Raw genomic sequence first — 7,777 nt, forward strand, 5'->3', positions numbered from 1 at the left:
ACCCACAAGGTTGGGATCATGAAGCTGATGGCCTTGCCGCCAGGCACCTGGTATCACATTCCCTTGATCATCTTCTACATCGACCTCTCTAGGACGTAAAGCTGGATATCGGGTTCTCATCAGTTGGTGTAGTGGCAGGCATCCATTCACAATATGTCTTGCTGAGCGAGGAGAGACCTGCAAGGTGGTGAGCAGATACCTCCATCTGTTCGCCAGGATCCCAAATGTGTTCTCGATGACTCGCCTGGCACGAGACAGCCTAAAGTTGAAAATCCCCTGGTCGTGACTCATACCCCTTGTGCTGTATGGCTTCATCATCCACGGCCTGAGAGGAAAGGCGTCATCCCCCACCAGGAAGTATGGTATGTTGCAGTCATCTCCAGGTAGAGGTTCAGGACGGGGGTATCCCAGCAGGTCGTTTTCAAGGGCAGGGCAAAGGGCTGAATCATTGAAGACCCCACAATCAGAGGAAGACCCATTTGTCCCCACATTGGCCCATATAAACTTGTAGTCTCCATCGGCAACAGCCAGTAGCACGATTGAACAGAATCCTTTGTAATTGTAGCACAGGCTACCACTTTTCGAAGGTTTCTTTATTGCCATGTGCTTGCCATCAATAGCGCCACAGCAGTGATGAAAGTTCCATCTGTCACGAAAAACGTCTGAAACCTGCCGCCACTGGTCTGGGGTTGATGACATAGGAAACAACTCATCTCTGTATTCATCTCTAATAGCCTTGCACACTTCAGGTACAAACAAGGATATTGTGTTGTGTGCGACGCGGAAGTCGAAGGCCAATCAGTGGTAACTGTTACCCGCAGCGAGAAACCTGAAAGTAATAACCAACTTTAGGCCTGGCTCTAGTGGGCATAGGGATCTGAAACAAAAAAATAAACAGAACGGTTGGAGATTGGCCTATAATTAGCTAAGATTGCTGGGTCAAGTGATGGCTTTTTAAGTAATGGTTTAATTACTGCCACCTTAAAAGCCTGTGGTACATAGCCAACTAATAAAGATAGATTGATCATATTTAAGATTGAAGCATTAACTAATGGTAGGGCTTCCTTGAGCAGCCTGGTAGGAATGGGGTCTAATAGACATGTTGATGGTTTGGAGGAAGTAACTAATAAAAATAACTCAGAACAATCAGAGAGAAAGAGTCTAGCCAAATACCAGCATTACTGAAGGCAGCCGAGCATAAAGATACGTCTTTGGGATGGTTATGAATCATTTTTCCTCTAATTGCTAAAATTTTATTTGCAAAGAAAGTCATGAAGTCATTATTAGTTAAAGTTAAAGGAATACTCGGCTCAATAGAGCTCTGACTCTTTGTCAGCCTGGCTACAGTGCTGAAAAGAAACCTGGGGTTGTTCTTATTTTCTTCAATTAGTGATGAATAGTAAGATGTCCTAGCTTTACGGATGGCTTTTTTATAGAGCAACAGACTCTTTTTCCAGGCTAAATGAAGATCTAAATTAGTGAGATGCCATTTCCTCTCCAGCTTACGGGTTATCTGCTTTAAGCTGCGAGTTTGTGGGTTATACCACTGAGTCAAGCATTTCTGATTTAAGGCTCTCTTTTTCAGAGGAGCTACAGCATCCAAAGTTGTGCTCAATGAGGATGTAAAGCTATTGACGAGATACTCTATCTCACTCACAGAGTTTAGGTAGCTACTCTGCACTGTGTTGGTATATGGCATTGAAGAACATAACAAAGAAGGAATCATATCCTTAAACCTAGCTACAGCACTTTCAGAAAGACTTCTACTGTAATGAAACTTATTCCCCACTGCTGGGTAGTCCATTAAAGTAAATGTAAATGTTATTAAGAAATGATCAGACAACAGGGGGTTTTCAGGGAATACTGTTAAGTCTTCAATTTCTGTTCCATATGTCAGAACAAGATCTAAAGTGCAGTTAAAATGGTGGGTGGGCTCATTTACATTTTGAGCGAAGCCAACTGAATCTAATAATAGATTAAATGCAGTGTTGAGGCTGTCATTCTCAGCATCTATGTGGATGTTAAAATCACCCACTATAATTATCTTATCTGAGCTAAGCACTAAGTCAGACAAAAGGTCTGAAAATTCACAGAGAAACACAGTAACGACCAGGTGGACAATAGATAATAAATAAAAAAATAAAATAAAAATATCATACTGGCCAAAGAGTCTTCTTCTTTCAATCCATGGCCTCACCCACCATCTGCGTCAGGCTCTCTGCCTCTGTTGGTTCCATGCATGGGTTAATGCCAAGAGAACAGCATCATGTTCTTCTTCAGCTCGCCTTAACTGCAGCTCCAAATCCAGGATTTGGAGTCTCTGTGGGGGTATTGCAACTGCCATCACTGAGATCACCACCCGATGAAGAAGATGATGAAAACTAGGCTTGTGTTGAGATCACCAACTGATGATGTAGATGCCGACAATTAGGCTTGTGTTGATGTTTTTATCTGATGTTCTTCCCATATACGTATATACCGTCAACAATATGTCAGTCTTATTGCAGGATGGCAGTACAAAGGTTGTAAGACATGTATGGTCTTTGTACTATGTAAGTACTGGCAACTTGAGATAGCTACAATAAATGTAAGACATAAAAGGCAATTAGGCAGTTCCTACAACAGTCCTACTACAATCTCAAGATCATAGTACAATGTCTGTACAACAGGTAGCATCAAGTCCACCCGTTTATCTCAAGATAAAAGCACAATCATCTTGCCACTTGTACAAAGGCCTTACAATGTCTGTACCATCGTAGTAAGACTACAAAGATAATAAATAAATCTTATGCGAGATGTAGGACCTACAGGAACCAGGTGATTGCAGGATTAAAAACTCCTAAGATGGGTTGTGACCACCGCTGGACTGATAGTATTGCACACCGGGCATTTGCCCGCTGGCCTGATGGCCTACTGGCCTGCAGATTTTTTTTTTTTTTTTACAAAGTAAAGCGAGCTGTGAGCTTTTCATCCGCTTTTTTTTTTTTGTAGCAGCTATGACTTGTCGTCACCTCTTAAAGCGTGGTGATAACAGCACACCTGCACTAAGCTTTACAAAGACATTTTATGCTTTTTTTCTCCTTTATTTAGAATTCTGAGCTGAGCCACTTCGTATCTGCTCGTTAAAACAGCTCATCCTCTGCGATGCGTCAACAACTAACACTATTTTCCACTCAAATGCACCTAAACTCTCTTTCTGGGGAGCGCATGATGTGAAAATGCAATAAAACTTTCTGACCTATAAATCTGGTCATGTTTTCTGCATAAATAAATGTTGTCCATTCTTTGTGCTCAAACGCCAAAGCAGGGGCGAATCCAGATGAAATGGGGCGTGGGGCAAGGATGTCTCCCCTCACCCCTAGATTAAAGGTCCAGTTTTGAAGCCTTTTTTTAGTACAATTACTAATACTACCTAAAATAATAATAATTTCGACAAGTAAAATGTTTACAGAAAATTTTAATGTTAGAAAAATGTTAGAAAGAATTTAATAGTTACATTTATTAACATTGTAGGTTAGAAATTACAAGTTTTACTGTTACAGTGCTGTCAACAGTTAAATATGAGGTCAAGAAAGAGGTCTTTATTTTACTTTTTATAAAACAAGTATTTATTTTCATTGAAGTCAAGAAAGGGTGACTATCAATCAATCAATCAATGAATTTTTTTTTATATAGCGCCAAATCACAACAAACAGTTGCCCCAAGGCGCTTTATATTGTAAGGCAAGGCCATACAATAATTATGTAAAACCCCAACGGTCAAAACGACCCCCTGTGAGCAAGCACTTGGCTACAGTGGGAAGGAAAAAGGTCTATAGACTAGGACTATAAAGGACTATAAAGTGAGGCGGGGACCACTACAGCCATGACGGTAAGTGAAGGTTAACTTCAACTATTAATTGATGAACAGCAACCTAACTTGTTCATAAATCAGACATCTGTGTGTGAGAGAGACATTCTGATCTTCTGGTCCGAAGTAAAGTGCTGTCTAACTGGGTCACTCAGATATGAATTAAGGTTGGATATTATTTTCGTTCGTGCTAACTCTGCCAGTCACGTAACCTAGCCTAGCAATGTAACCTGTGCAAATGGTGTGCATGGCTAGCTACCTTGCTGTCGCCACCAGGTTGTTTCTTTATTCTTTATTCTATTTGTGTGACGGTCGTGCGTCGGTCATACAAAGTATGCTGTTTTGCAGTCTGCGGTGCGGTGGCGTGGTATAACGGCGTCCCTGTCTAAAATGTATTTTCCCAAGTCCTGGCATAATTTCACATACCTAACATTATACTTTAAATTGAGAGTCATTCTCTAAGTTGATTAGCAACACAAATTGGTAATAAAAGAAATCCTTGATGTTACTTGTAGCTTGTAGTGAGATAGACAACTGTGGCCATCTTGTGGCCTTTTTGTGTAGTGCAGTTTCAAAAGTTCAACCTTTGTATCCAGTCATTGGTCCAGTCATCCAGTCATTTCTTGCTTTATATGATGAATTGTATCACACAAGTAATGATACATTATTTATACTATAGCCTACAGTATTTCTATATAACAAATGTTTTTATATAATTTCTATTTCTAAATTTAAGTAACAAGGCTGAATGAAATGACGGCTTATTATGTCTAAAAAGTAATGTGACCTACTGTCAATAGATCGTACTTTTGATAAGCCCATGATAACTGTATTTTGGGAGAACTTTTCATAATGCTTCTTATAGTGTTAAAATGTATGTGTCTCCTGGTGCACATTGATCGGTTAAGGGACAAAAAAAAAACCACACTGTCACAGCAGGCTTAATTTTTTTCCCCTTCGATACATGGTGGTGGCCTGGTCTTGGTTAAAAATACCCGGCCTGAAAATTTCCCCAGTCCAGCCCTGGTTGTGACTGAGGTTTAATTCTACCCTCTGCAAACAGAGGAGAGCGGCTTCTGGAAGAAACCGCTCTATCCTCTGCAGTCAAAGGACAACTAGTCACAAAAAAAAAACATTTCTTTTAACCCCATACTGATAGGCGGACAATATCACCCAAGTCATCCAGAGGATACATTTTTAACTTATGGTTCAAATTTTAAGCCAAACTAATTTATTAAGTTAATAAGTTGTTTAAATTAACATCATGTCTGAAGTTTTATAAAGTGAAAATATCAGATATATGTTTTAGTGTTAAAGTAATGCGCTAATTTTTAAGGTTTTAGTGTGGACATGCTGTGCCAAGTGCATTATGGGTAGGATAGCGTAATCTCAGTACATTCACGACAAGAGAAATGCATTTCAGACACTCTGATCAGACTCCACAGACAACAGCATTAAACTCTAGTGCCTAAAACTCTCGTGAATATATTCTCTGGATTTATACACATTGTTATTGTGTTTGGGTTTATTAAATTCCACACATCTTAAATGTAGCAGACACGGATTATCTGGAATTTTGTTTTGGTAAGTTTTTACAGTCTCTATTGCCATCAACTGGCCAGTCGTGTTCATGGCAGTATTTGCCCTGCTTCTAATGCCTTGTACACCTGTTTCTACAAGTATTTGCACACACCAGCGGCTGAAAGAGAGAGTGTGTGCTGTGAGAGCCCATCGAACCCTCTCGCAGCAGGTGTTGGCCAAATTCCAGCTGACATGCACGACCATCTAGCACCACTTGCATGGCACTTAGGAAATATGTGGCCATTTGCACTGTTAACACAACAACAGTCAGCAGACAATCACTGTTGAGCTGGATTTGAAATTTGTGTAAGTGCCCCACAACTGTGGAGTTGCAAAAAGCCACACGCATGTGGTGCATGTGTCTCGCATGTATGCGCATGTGTAGTTATTTGTTTAGTTATTGTATCTCAGTGTATTCTGTTTGTCTTCTGCACACCTGTTCATCAGTTCAGTCTTTTTAAACTATCCACAAGACTGTCTACTGATTGGGCATTTTCCATATATGAAGCTAAGATATCAGGCAGTCTAGCTTCGAGTTCAGTTGTAGTTGAGGAGTTGATGTATCACTGCAGTGATAAATACGAGGTCTATTAGAAAAGTATCCGACCTTATTATTTTTTTCAAAAACCATATGGATTTGAATCACGTGTGATTGCGTCAGACAAGCTTGAACCCTCGTGCGCATGCTTGAGTTTTTCCACGCCTGTTGGTTGCGTCATTCGCCTGTGAGCAGGCTTTGAGTGAGGAGTGGTCCACCCCCTCAGCAGAGTTTCATTGTCAGGAAATGGCGGAATGATTTGGACTTTTTTTCCATCAGAATTTTTTCAGAAACTGTTAGAGACTGGCAGCTGGAAACCATTAGAAAAATTTATCTGGCTTTCGGTGAAAATGTTACGGGCTTGGTAGAGAATAAGGAGTGTTACTGTCGCTTTAAGGACGGCCCCCAGTGGCTGTGGGGCATGCCGCGCTCCGAAGCCGCCATCGACAGGCTGAGCTACCATTTCATTTCTAAACGGATGGCTGTCTGGATCCATGACCATCGTGTGCCATTTCTCTGGTTATCACAAGAGCTGGACATCAACAATTTTCCGTCAGATTTCACTTTTAACAAGAGATTTTGTCATGGAAAGCCGAGCGGAGGCTTCGCGCGTCACGATGGATTCGCTACTGGAGCGAGACAAAACCACCTCCATTTTGGTCTCACAGCACAGCTTTGAGATGGAGTTCAGACAGCTGTCGGTGGTTTTTCCATCGAGTGATTATCCGAGAAATTGTGGATGTGCCTGGACATGCCAGAACATGTCCCATGAGGCTTCATCACGGCGTTGCTGTGCGCCATGCGACAAAATAAATAAATAAAATAAAAAGATTGGGTTGAACTTTGACCATGTCAGCCTGGCAACAAGCAGCAATGCGCACTCCCGTCAGAAGCGTCACATCAAAAGCTGAGCTAAAGCGACGCTTCTGACACCTCTAAAAAGCAATGCGTCTCACACCTCTGACGCTTCCGACATGTGAAAGGTCCATTAATCTGCAATAATGAGCTTGAAATAGCGCTGATCAAAATAATGTAGAAAAAATCTATATCGGATTCCTGATCGGGATGCAACGTCCGATTTCGATCAAGTCTGAAACCATGTGATCGGGCCAGATTTCCGATCACATGATCGGATCGGGACATCCCTAGTATCTAGTGTCATGTTCCTTTGTGTGTCAACCCTTCTGCACTGTCAGCAACCAAAGATGGGAGGCAATGTCGGGAGCTCTGGCTCCAGGAATACATTTAACGTCAGCCGGCGTCTGTAACCTGACTTTGCGGGATATAGAATCCCCTATCACTAAAGCCGGCCTCAGAGGATGTTCATTCAGTTGTTTAATTTTGTAGAAAAAAAAAGCAGGTCACAGACATGACACAAAACTAAAGTCATTTCAAATGGCAACTTTCTGGCTTTAAGAACCACTAAAAGAAATTAGGAAAAAAAATTGTGGCAGTCAGTAACGGTTACTTTTTTAGACCAAGCAGAGGGAAAAAAATATGGAATCACTCAATTCTGAGGAAAAAATTATGGAATCATGAAAAACAAAAGAACGCTCCAACACATGACTAGTATTTTGTTGTACCACCTCTGGCTTTTATAACAGCTTGCAGTCTCTGAGGCATGGACTTAATGAGTGACAAACAGTACTCTTCATCAATCTGGCTCCAACTTTCTCTGATTGCTGTTGCCAGATCAGCTTTGCAGGTTGGACTCTCGTCATGGACCATTTTCTTCAACTTCCACCAAAGATTTTCAATTGGATTAAGATCCGGACTATTTGCAGGCCATGACATTGACCCTATGTGTCT

The sequence above is a fragment of the Thalassophryne amazonica genome, chromosome 11, assembly GCF_902500255.1.
Source record: "Thalassophryne amazonica chromosome 11, fThaAma1.1, whole genome shotgun sequence".
Classification (NCBI taxonomy): domain Eukaryota; kingdom Metazoa; phylum Chordata; class Actinopteri; order Batrachoidiformes; family Batrachoididae; genus Thalassophryne; species Thalassophryne amazonica.